Raw genomic sequence first — 13,552 nt, forward strand, 5'->3', positions numbered from 1 at the left:
CTTTTATGGATTCCTAGCTCCTGATGCTGTAGCAGTTCACCTTTAGCTGGAATCCATTAAAGCTTGCAGTAGTCCAAGTAAGTTAGGTTCTCTATCTGGTTCTTAACAGTAAGTTTGTTAGATCATCAAAACATAGGGTAAGAATAGTAAAATCTATCAATTTCCCTCTTTTTGATGATGACAAACTTAACATTTATAGAGTGGAGTTAGAGCAGTAAAAACCGGTTTACGTACCATAGGAACACAGAGTTCCCCCTGTGACTATGCCTTATCGTAACAATTTTCCCCCTGAGTATTATTTTTCCCCTTTTGGCATCATTAAGAAAAAATAACAGCACAAAGAAGTCCATCTAAGCTAATTCATGCCACATATGTTCACACAATCATGATAGAGAATAGAACACAGAAAGATAGTACTGACATAACAAAATGAGGATTGATATTAATAAAGGTTTAATATGCCTCTGCTTTGAAAATGTGAGAGGCAACATTGGACTTGTTAATGGGAGAAGTAGTGTTCCATTCCAACCACACAAAAAAAATAAAACAAAACATCCACCAAACCATCAAAAGAAAGAAAAACATAACAAAAATAACCAGAAACTTGTCACCGAAGAGGTACATAGGGGGCACTAGAAGTAAAAGGCTTGGTAGCTGCAGCAAGTATTTGGAGAACGAGGTCTATTCGGGCGTTTGCCGACTTTTGCTCATTGAGCAGTTCTACTTTCAGGTTCTCTAATTGTGCCCTGAGATCATCATTCTCCTGTGTCAAATGAGTCACTTCATCGTTCGACATCGGAACCCCTCAGGCTTGCTGACCTTCCGGGATAGCATTCCTGGCCTTCAACTGATGAATTTATTCAGCTGCGCTATTCTAGGCATTGATAAGCTGTGAAATAGTTGATGTACTTCCTACCCCCCATACTTTTCCACGCACTCGCACTCTTCCAAAGTCGTTTGTGAAAAAGTCTGTTTCGAGTCCCCACTTTTCCCGTCCCCAGTGGGACTTTAAAGAATTTGAACACTCAAGTAAGCAAGAATCCATAAGGAAGGCCATGATTATCGTCTTTGAAGGTGGAAACCTTTTGCATGTGTTCAATCATGATAGCAGGCAGACTCATAGGAGTAAAACCGTCTAGTTGCTCCATTAGGAATAGGCCAGACTTAGAAGTCACTGACCTCTTTTCAGCTCAAGGAAATAGAACTTTATTAACCAATTCAAACAACAGCTGGTAAACAGGGAGTAGTGCTTTCTTATGGATTTGGTCCCCTTTCTGGTTAGCATTGTCTTTTACCACTGCATTTCTGAAGTTATATTGACACATATCTCTTACACTGGACACACCAGCTGTAGGAACTTTTAAGATCTCTCCAAGCAATTTTACGTCAAAGACGATGTCCGCCCCATTGACCAAAGCACAAACATGGTCAGTATCAACTGGAAAGAGGCTAGCAAAGAAACTTTGTAACTCCTCCTCATACACCTTAGGTACATCAATTTGAAATAGATACACCCAACGTTGAAACTCGACCATTTCCAGAATTTGGCGCATTCCAGCCATCTCAGAGATTGCTGGGTCAAACGTACGACCCAGCAGAACGTTTTGATGCCTCAGGCACTTAGAGCCAAGGCCGACTTCACTTCTCATTTCCTTTACAGAACCAGGTTCTTCAAAAGATTCAGACTTGCATTTCCCGGAATTCTCTCCACTGACTTTGCCTTTTCCCTTGGATTTGACTAGGACATCCTGATCAGACATGGAAAACTCACTCACTACCTCTTTCATCTTAGACATAGATGTTGACCCTTTCTCTATTGAAATAGGCTTTGTCTTTTTCGAAGACCGCCTAACAAGTGAACCAGGTTCCTCTGGGGTTCCCTCTTCCACCTCGACTACAGGGATCGCCTCATCACTTACAGGTACACCATCTTTTACCAACTTTCTTCTTTTCTTCTTACTACTCTTCTTGCTCTTTTGAAGAGAAGAATCGTAGGCCACTCTAACTTGAAGCCTGATAGTCGGTCGTTTGATTTCAGACTCAAGGGTGGACACAACCCTCCTCTTACTTATGAATGCATCAAGAGCCACATTATCTAGGTCTTCTTCATCACTGGATCTCATTTCAGGTGCTTGAATTTCCAGTGGTACAACATCAAATGCAGGAACAACACTGTCCTGGGGATGAGAGCCCTGACATGGGTCCTCTGGAGAGGTATCATGTTCTTCATCTGATGCCCAAGTAGTATCTGCTACTGCATCCCATTCAACAGCTACAATAACCCCTTCTTCCTCCATACTTTGTGTCTCATTTTTCTGAGATGTAATCTCATGCAATACACCATCAGCGGATACCATAAAAATGGTTACAACATTTTTCTCTTCCTCAACCGGTGCTTCCAAAACCATGGAATTGGTGGCGACGATGGCAGAATCCTTTGTGACCTCAGGATTTTGACCTTGTTCTACACTTAGGGTTTGACTGGTGGGAACATCAGACGATGGGGAGAACATAGCAGTAGTTTCAAGGGTTTCTAAATTGGGAAGAGATTGGGAAACTGGGGAAGGTGTGACTATAGCAGCATGAGTAATAGAGGGTGAGGAAGGCTCAGTGAGAACAGAAGGTTCCATAGATTGATCAGTGGTAGTTACAAATAAGGCAGGGAGATCAGAAGTCGTCTCAGCCATTGAAAGAAGTGGTGTGATGATCCTCTTTTTTTGGGTGATTCTAAAGTAAGACTTATGGTTAAGAAGAGCAGAAGAGAGGGTTTTTAAAAGGAGAGGATAATTATGAATAAAGAGGAATAGGCACCGGTTCTTAAATGGCGGTTGGGCGTGGAGAATTCCAATGTTTCAGAGGGAGATGGAACATTTTGAAATGAAGAGACGTGACAGTAGGATCTGAAAAGTTGATGACATGGCAGTTGTATTTTGTACCCTTTTTAAGACGTGTATTAAAGGATGCACAGAACTACTAACCTTTGGTACAAGAACCAGGGTCTTGATTTTTTTTTTGAAAAGAATCAATCCTCTTTTATCATTCATGCACTGCATCTATCGCCTATATAATCATCATGCATGTTTACCTGCAACGGTATTGAAGTGAGTGAGACATGGCCAGAAAATACTTTGAGCCAGTTATTTCTTAAGGGTAAAAGCCAGCTAAAGAGGAATCAGGTTCTCAATTTGGCTTCAACAGCCCTAACTTCACTATGTTTCTTTCAAACTATTCCCTACTTAGCACCTTGGTGAAAATGTCTTCAATTTGATCTTCTATGCTGCAGAACTTCATACATATCAACCCTTTCTCCATACTGTCTCTTAGAAAATGATGTCTCACATCAATATGTTTTGTCCTTTTGTGTTGAACTGGATTCTTTGCCATGTTGAGTGCACTAATGTTGTCACATAGAAGATGCACACTCTCAGTGAGTACCCCAAAGTCCTCCAGTTGCTGCTTGATCCATAGGAGCTGAGCATAGCAGGATGCTACAACTACATATTCAGCTTCAGCTGTTGAAAGAGCCACTGAACTTTGCTTCCTTGTACCCCAAGAGATAAGACATGAACCTAAGAAGTGAGCATTTCAGAAGTGCTTTTCCTGTCAAGATAACCTACATAGTCTGCATCAGCATACCCAATCAGATTAAAACTATCACCTGATGGATAATACAACACCAGGTCATGTGTTCCTTTGAGATATCTCAGTATTCTTTTGGCAGCCTTCAAGTGAGATTCCTTGGGATTTGATTGAAACTATGCACACAACCCCACACTGAAAACAATATCAGGTCGATTGGCAGTGAGATAGAGGAGATACCCAATAATGCCTCTATACATGGTTTGATTCACAGGAGATCCAGTTTCATCCATGTCCAGTCGAGTGGCAGTTGCAATGAGAGTGTCTATCACATTTGATGCTTCCATGTCAAACCTTTTCAAGAGCTCCCTGATGTATTTTTGTTGAAAAATGGATATACCCTTTAGGTACTATTTTACTTGAAGACCCAAGAAGAAGTTTAGTTCCCTCATCATGCTCATTTCAAATTCACTTCCCATGAGTTTTGAAAATTCTTCACACAGAGAGTCAGTTGTTGCTCCAAAAATGACATCATCAACATAAACCTGAATAATGAGAAGGTTCCTTCCTTGTTTCTTTAAGAAAAGAGTATTGTCAATTTTCCCTCTCTTAAAACCATTTTCCAAGAGGAACTTTGACAGTCTTTCATACCAAGCTCGAGGAGCCTGCTTTAGCTCGTACATAGCTTTGTCCAGTTTAAACACATATTTAGGGTGCTCATGACATTCAAACCCTGGGGGTTGCTTCACATAGACTTCTTCCTTACGGAGTCCATTTAAAAATGCACTCTTGACATCCATTTTGTTACAAGGTGAATTCCATATTAGATGCAAAAGCGATTAGAATTATAATAGTTTCCATGCGAGCACTGGAGCAAACGTTTCATCATAGTCAATCCCTTCCTCCTGATTGTAGTCTTGGACCACTAGCCTAGCCTTGTTCCTTGTGGTAATTCCATGTTCATCGAGCTTGGTTCTGAATACCCACCTGGTTCCTATAATGGTTCGATCTGGGGGTCTAGGTACCAAGTGACACACATTGTTTCTCTCAAACTGATGCAGCTCGTCTTGCATGACTATTATCCAATATACATCTTTCAGGGCTTTCTTGATATTTTGGGTTCTATCTAGGGGAGAAAGGCTGAGAAGGCAAGTGAATTTCTGGCTCTTGACCTGGTCTGTACTCCAGAATCTAGAGGAGTGATAATATTGTCTATTGGATGAGAGCTTTGGTGTCTCCAGTTACACGCCTGAGGTTCATTCTGAGAAGAGGAAGGTATGTTTGGCTGATTTTCCTCTATCTTTCTCTCAAGTGCTAGTGAAGTTCCATGAACTGCATCAACCACTCTTTCTTCAGCTTCAATGGTTGTAATTGAAGTGCTTGGTTCTGTTGATGATGAGGCAGTGTTTTCTTCACTTGGCTCCTTTACTTGACTCATCATATCTGCCTTTCCGTTTGTCATGTTAATGACTTCACCAGGAACTAGTGAGGGTTCTCCATCTTGATCTTCCTCAACACTCTTCTCAAATGATAGATAAGATTCATCAAAAATAATATGGATACTTTCCTCAACACATTGAGTCCGCTTGTTATATATCTTGTAAGCCTTGCTTTGAGAAGAGTAGCCTAGAAATATTCCTTCGTCACTCTTGGCATCAAATTTACCAAGCTGATCCTTTCCATTGTTGAGAACATAGCATTTGCATCCAAATGTTCTTAGATAAGTCATCTTGGGTTTTCTTCCATTCAACAATTCATACGGGGTTTTGTTCAGAAGTGATATGATCATGCACCTGTTCACTAAGTAGCAGGCAGTGTTGATAGCTTTAGCCCAGAAGTTCTTTGCAATTCCACTGTCAATAAGTATTGTTCTTGCTATTTCTTCCAGAGTTCTGTTCTTCCTTTCTACTACTCCATTTTGTTGGGGAGTTCTGGGAGCTGAGAAATTGTGAGTGATGCCATTTTCATTACAAAATTCATCAAATTTGACATTGTCAAATTCTGTCCCATGATCTGATCTAATGTATACAACTCTAGACTCCATTTCACCCGGATTTTCTTCACAAAGGCTTCAAACACTTCAACAGTTTCATCTTTGTTTTGAGAAACAGAGTCCATGTGAATCTGGAATAGTCATCCACGATTATGAAAGTGTATCTTTTTCCTCCTCTGCTTTGCACTCTCATAGGTCCACATAGATCCATATGCAGAAGCTCTAGTGGCTTTGAAGTGCTCACATCTCTTTTAGACCTAAAAAGAGGACTTCACATGTTTTCCTCTAGCACAGGCATCACAGACTTTTTGCATCTTAAATTGTGACATAGGAAGACCATAGACCAGGTCCTTCTGAATTAGTTTGTTCAAAAGGGAAAAGTTTGCATGGCCCAGTCTTCTGTGCCATAGTTCAGCATCATCATCAACAGCTTTCAGACACCTCAGATCACTACTCTGTAAGGATTCGAAATCAGCAACATAGATGTTCTTGTATCTTTTGACCACCAGTACTATTTTACCAGTCACAAGGTCAGCGACTGTACATATTTTGGACAAGAATTCCACCTAGTTTCCTTTATCACAAGTTTGAGAAACACTCAGGATATTGTACTTAAGCCCATTGACATAGTACACATTTTCAATAAAATGAGTGAGTGACATCCCAAATTTTCCAACTCCAATAATGTACTCCTTTTTACTATTGCCAAATGATACGCTACCTCCTTGCATGGCTTTTAGTGAAAGAAAATCTGTGGTGTTCCCAGTCATGTGTTTTGAACACCCATTATTCATGAACCATTGTTGACCACTTCCTTTCACTGTTCCCTACACAAGAGATTAGGAGTTAGTTTTAGGAACCCAAACAAGTTTGGTTCCCTTGTAGTAAGCAAGGTGATGAATAAGAGTTCTCTTAGTCCATGCAGGTAATATGCATTTTTTGTGAGTGGAACCTGGTCCCTCTTTTATAGTCACTGTTTCAGCAAATACTTTGTCTTTCCAAACTGATTGATTCTTGGCCTCGACACCTTTCTTGAAGCTCCCAGTGTTCCCACATCGGGCATGAGGCCAGTTATCAGAGACAGTGACGTACTTGATGTGAGGGTTGTGAGGAGTTTTCCCCCTTTAGAGCCCTGCTCCCTGCCTTTTTTCACAATCATTAGTAAGCAAAGCAGTGGTAGCTTCTGAGGACCAGGTCCACTTTAGGGACTTTTCAAGATCATTCTTTACTCTTTCCAGATTAGTTTAGAGAAGCCCGCTTTTCTCAATTTCAGCACACATCCTAAATCTCATAGCTTTCACCTCATTTTCATGCCTAATGTGTTCCTCACTTGCTATCTCCTTTCCCTTTTCAGAACTTTCAGGTTTTGACTTAGTCCATGGTTTCACTATGGTTTCCCTTTGGTCTGCAATTTCTGCCAACAGATCACTCTTTTCTTTTTTGAGGATTTCAATGGTTTTCTTATGGTCAGTAACTACAGCCACTAAGTCATCTCTAGTTTGTTCAGATTCTCCTAATTCTAAGATCAAAGAATCCCTATCCTCCACAAGACTATGAAAGGAAGTGATTAATACATCAGCTAAAGATATGAGTTTTTTGGAGAATAGGATTTCAGATTTCTCTGAACATCTCTGGAATTTACCTCTTTGTTGCCATTGTCTTCATCATCATCTGATTAAGCTATCAAAGCAAAAGTTGAGTCATATCCAATCTCCTCGCCTTCAACTGCCATCATGGAACTATCACCAGTATTAGGTTCATTTTCAGACTGTTTTACTTGTGTAGTTCCCTTATGAGCTGTTTGCAAAGCTTCCCATATCTCATTGGCAGTGTCGCAGATGGAGATTCTATTGTACCCTTTAGGTCCCATTACACATACTAGAATTTTTTTGGCACGCAAATTCTTCTCCACAGCTTTCTTGTCTGCTTCAGTGTACTCTTTGATGGTTTTTGTCATTGAAAATTAATTCCTCTAGCACCTTGGTTGGAGCATAAGGATCATTGCAAATGATATCCCATAGATCACAATCCTCAGCCATGATAAAATCGTGCATTCTAGCTTTCCACTACCAATAGCATTGTCCATTAAACTTGGTGGGTCGGTATAAGGATTGACCTTCTTCAAAATTTGGTGGAGCCGCCATGAAGATCCTTCCTAGGTGTTAGCCTGATAGGAGGAACCTGTTCTGATACCAATTATTAGTTTGTATGATTCCACCAAACCGTATAGTACCTGGTCCTCCACAAGATTCTGCTGAGAATGCTAATAAAATAGTACATAAATAAGGAAGAGGATTTTTACGTGGAAAAATCCCACACAAGGGGATCAAAAAACCACGACCTACACCTGTAGGCTTTTAACTTCACTAACTTGTAAATAACCTATTACAAGCCACTTTGCAATGACTCCTATTGCAAAGGATTTACTCAACTAACTTGTGGTACTCTTACCACAAGCCACTTTGTGACTTCCTAGTTACAAAGGCTTTTTCTAACTTGTAATGCTCTCACCACAAGCCAGTTTGTAACTCTACAATTACAAAGACTTTTCCTTATGACTAAATCTAGTCACAACATAAACTCAAGGAGTTTACGGATTTACAAGATGATTCCAAATCAAACGCTTCTAGGTAAGCAATTTAGGAGATACAATAAGAACAATAACAAGGTTACAACTCAACTAGGACAACAACAAGCTATCTTTTAGGAACTGGTCCGTAGTTGCGTTCAACCTTGTTCTTCAAGCTTGTGAGGATTGATTTCTCTGTTTTTGCAAGAAGCTTGAATGAGAAACTAAAACCTTCAAGTGATGTTTTGTGTAAAACTCATTGTAGGTACATCTTAATCACATCAGTTGAAATGATGTGAGTACTTTATTTGGTTAGAGTGAGTGGGCGCTAGAGACAGTGCAGTGCGGCAGAAACAGTGCCATCAGTCACTTCATTTCCAGCTGTGTCCAATTGACTTTGTACTGCTATGAGGAAACCACAAGAGTATCAGGTCCTTTTGTCGGTTCCTAGCTCCTGATGCTGTAGTAGTTCACCTTTAGCTGGAATTCGTTAAAGTTTGCAGTAGTCCAAGTAGGTCAGGTTCCCTATCTGGTTATTAATTAACAGTAAATTTGTTAGATCATTAAAACATAAGGCAAGAATATTTAAACTTTATCAATTTTCTTGATAGTTTGAATATGTATGGTTGATTACTAATGATTAATCCATGATTGCACTTGCAGTTGCCCCAGTGGCCATGAGTAATTTTTAAAATTTTGGGAATCACACTATGTTTATGCAACTTTTCGATAATTCCAAAAAGGAAAGAGATATTGTGCATTATATTCTGAATAGCTATTGAACAGGAAGAGGATTTAATTAACTTCCCTTTGTTGAAAAATTATAACGTGAGGTAAAGTAGAATTTTTATGTCATATATAAACTGTTGAATTAATTTCCTTAATATAGAAACTTTTCGTATAGTGAGGAAGGGGCTCAGAAGTTACTGTCACGAGTATATGAATCCCCATTATTTATTTTAGTTTTTTTTTATCCCTTTATCGACTCAAATCGGGTTATGAAATGTCATTTTAACCTGATCTACTTTTACCTTCTTTTTCTATCTTAAGAAATGATTCCACGCGGATTACATTTCCATCTTTGGAAGTGTGTCATTTTTGTAAATTGCCTAGTCTTGTACTCTTACCTTACGTACAGATCGAGAAGCTTACGTTCACAAGGAGAGAGTCAGAACTTAAATTTTATGGATTCTAAATTCTAATATAGCGACATCAATTCAGTATCTGACTTTTGAATTTACTTTTTGTATATTTAATGAATTTTTAATATAAATATAAAATTTGGATAAACGTTATTGGATTCGACCGAATTCGTATAAACGTTATTGGATTCGACCGAATTCGTATAAACTAAACTTCTAGCTCTGCTCCGCCTACATTTAAGTTGATCATGATTAAGACATTCACCTAAGGAATGCCATGCATCAAAGTGGAATCAGACCCTCAACATGCATGTAAAAAACAATTAAAAGCACAGAGGATAGCCGCATATCGTAAAGGAGAGTAGCTTTTACAAGTAATTTTTAATTATAAGGTTCACATTACTCCAATCCCATTTGCTGAGAACGTTGGAACGACCTACTTATCTGAGTCACTACACATTATAAACAACATTTTGAGATCATTTTTCATAATTCATTAAGCTGCTTCACCGAATCTTAGCAACTCTTAGTTTGCCATAATCGAATATATATGTTAAGAGGAAGAAAAAACAACAGGATTTGCATCTAACTTAATTTCGAATATTTTAACTCACAAGGTGAAGATTGTCCAAGATCATATAAAATACTACAATTTCTATTTTCGAGTTTCAGCTAATTAGAGACTCTAACACTCTTTTTGTACGCTCCGTACGTTAATAACTAGATATCTAGATAGCAGGTAATATAATGAATTAGATAAACCAACAATTTGGGATCGGCTCGAGCAGAAAAATGGACAAATAGTCACTTTTCAGTCTGATAATCAACAATTAGCTAGCGTTTTAGAACCATTCAAAATCTAGGAGCATGGTTTCACGTAAACTCATGCATGGTACCCGTTTATAAAGTTTGTCTATTAAGAAATTATATAGCACAATTTTATACATTATATACATATGACTTATGCAATGCACATAGTTGTATATCATGAAGGTATACAACAGTAAGAATAGTTGGTTCACATTGTTTTATAATATTAAGGTATATAACATGTGAATCGTATATCTTGAAGGTATACGCTGGTATTTACATACCTTTTGGGTATTTTGTAAATATTTTCGGGTGATTTGCACAAGTAGGACACTTTGGTGTCACTCTTGATCTTTTGGCCCCATTTGTTCTATGGGCACAACTTCAAGTTTAACAAGTGTTGTCCATTTCTTGCCCATGTGCTACACTTTTAACTTTTGACCTTAAAGGTTTATCCATAGGGCAAGCGGCGGCCAAAAAATTAAGACCAATTATTTTCAAGGTTATTGGGTTTAATTTTCTTGGACATTTTTTCTAAATAGATATAAAATGTAATATTTTTTAAAATCGATATTTCGCATGCAAAAATTATACCGTGTAAACATGCACAGTAATGTTTTTGTTATATATGAACCATTGAATTAATCCCCTTAATATAACAAAAGTTCTGGTGTAGTTGTAAAAGGGATCAAAAGTTACCATACGACACAAGTATAAATCTCAATTATATTAGGATTGAAATAATCAGGTGTCATGATGCGAAAGTGAGTGAAGCAAATCTTCAACGACGATAAATCAGATAACAAAAGAGAAATATACCAAAAGAGACACAATCATTTAACGTGGTTTGATCAATTGACCTACATCCAAATACGGAGATGAGTAATTCACTATATAAAAGAGAGTATAAAAGATCGAGAGAACAACCTCACTAAGAGGCACACACAAATTGTCACACCTCTTTTTTACTCCCTTAACCCTCTTGAAATAAATAAAAGAGATTTAAAAAGCTCAAAAGTGTTTTCAAATTGAAAGTGACAAAATCATTTATTTAAAAGGGATTTCTCAAAGTCGCCACTTGGCATATAATCTCAGTGTGCTAAGTCACCATTTAAAATCAATTTTCCCTTAAAAACACATTTGACTCTAAACCTCACTACACCAGAAATTCTAGGTAAGGGGATTCATTTGACTCGGGGAGAAGGTGTTAGGTATTTTTCGAGTCCCGTAACTAGTACAGTTGCATACTTGATCCAGTTGGCTTTTAGAAATACCCAGATTGAGGTAGAAACACACAAAAAATAAAAATAAACACAGAAGAGGCTCGAGGTTGTCCCCACCTAATAAAGAAAAATAAAAATATTAAAATCCTTAACTAACCTACACTACACTTCCTCCACGGTGTTCGTTATGGCCTCCAAAATATTTACAAGCTCGATGGGGAATTCCCCGGATAAATTTATCTAAGGGAACAATCTCTCGCCCCAAAAACTAAAAAAACGTCCTAATATTGCCTATCCAAATGTGGTCGACCTAAACATGCTACTAACGAATAATGTAGTGAAGTAAAAATGAACTAAAATAAAATAAAAAGGAAAGTTTGTTTCATGGCCATGTTCTTTAACTTTCATTTCATGTACTTTACCAAACCCGATCCTAAAGCATGCAAATAGATTTAATCACTAATGGCTTTGGCCTTTCCCCAACATCCATGACCCATTAGAATCCATCATTCAATATTTATTCAAGCAAACAAACAGACGTAATAAGAATCTATGCACATAAGCATTTCAATCACAGAAGACTAAGAATTACAGAAATCTAAAAATAGTAAAATAAAGAGAGCAAACCAGAATTGTTGGGAAGGACCCTCTAAAGATTTTCCTACATCTCAAATAGTTAATATGAAAGAAAATGAATAAGGAACCAAGATTCAAACATTTTACCCAAAGAGACCCATTTTTAACCATGATTTTTCAAACGAAGCAATCCAAACATTTTTACACAATGCCAAAGATATTAAGGAAACCAATATGAAAAAGAAATCGTGAATCTCAGTTTTGAATCGTATACCAAATTATAAGGAAGGAAACACTATTCTAGCACTAAAAGAAAGAAAATAGGAAGAATAACTTGAGTCAAGAAGTACAATTCATGTTTCAAAGCAGTCAAATTCAATCATGAATTCAGACAGTGATATGTAAATCTTTAAGCAAATTTCCACCCATTTCTAGCAACTTCAGAAGATACAAAGGAAACCTTCTTATACATATTCTATGAATTGTTTTCAAACTAAAAGAAATATTCTCAACTAAACAAGATGTGTCCAAAACAACACGTGGAATTGTTCACTTCTGCCAAGGGCTTAGTTAAAGCAATAAAATAAGGCAGCGAGTATGAAACTTTGACTCTGTTTCTTTCAAATCCTAGTACTATTCTGCATTATCGATTTGTGATCTAAACTAATTAAGCTATAGTGAAGGAAAAATCAATAGCAAAAAAATTAAACAAAGAGACATGCCGATATCGGCAATTTCCAGCCAAGAACAATTAATTCAAACTTAAAGATTTAACACAAGAAGCATAGATAACACAAAATCATGTTAAAGTGAAATAACATTGGCTCATATGATCAGTCCAAAACTAAGAATTCACAAACACGTAAGGTCACTAAAATAGGAGAGAAGGATGTTAATGAACCTGAGATGTGCTTTCCTTTAATGTATGGCAGATTAGTAGGTTCAGAGCTCCAAATTCGAATTTCAGGCACAAAAAATAGCAACCAAAATTGAACGGAAACGCGGAACCTCGACAGGAACCGTGAACCAGTGAATTTGACCTCAATGAAAGCGTTAGACAGAAACTCGAAACCTCGAGACACACCTCGATCGATGCTTCGATCAGCTTCAAACCTCAAATAATCTCCAAGTCTCAGAAACTAAAGATCAAAGAGAAAAGGGGCTCCAATCTTTGTGTGTTGTATGATCTTTAAATGAAAGAGTTTTTGAGTAGAAAAACTAAAATCAAACTACATTCCTTAAACTAAAATCAAACTACATTCCTTTTGTATTTTATATTATAGGAATTGAAAAAAAAACTTGAAAAATCAACCAAAAAAATATTCCGACCAGAGCTGAATTGAGAAGAGTCGATTGGTTTAGTTTTAATTCAATTTCTCCTTTGAAATTCTCGATTTTTCTATACCTAAAGCCCTATAAATTGTGTCAAGAGTCCCCTCGCCCTTAATTATGTTTTTGTGTCTGTTGGTGCCTCGGGTCCCTTAGGGTTAGAAGTGGTTATATTTAGGATTTTATATAGGTGTGGAGAAATAACAAGGGCCATTGGATGAGAAATAATGGAAGGTTGAGATTTAAAAATAGAAAATGGGCAGGTTAGGGGATACAACGGGTTTGGCGGGTCAGCAGGGTGTGGGTTGAGGGATTGGGCATAGGATTAGTC

Source organism: Nicotiana sylvestris, chromosome 9 (genome assembly GCF_000393655.2).
Source record: "Nicotiana sylvestris chromosome 9, ASM39365v2, whole genome shotgun sequence".
Lineage (NCBI taxonomy): Eukaryota > Viridiplantae > Streptophyta > Magnoliopsida > Solanales > Solanaceae > Nicotiana > Nicotiana sylvestris.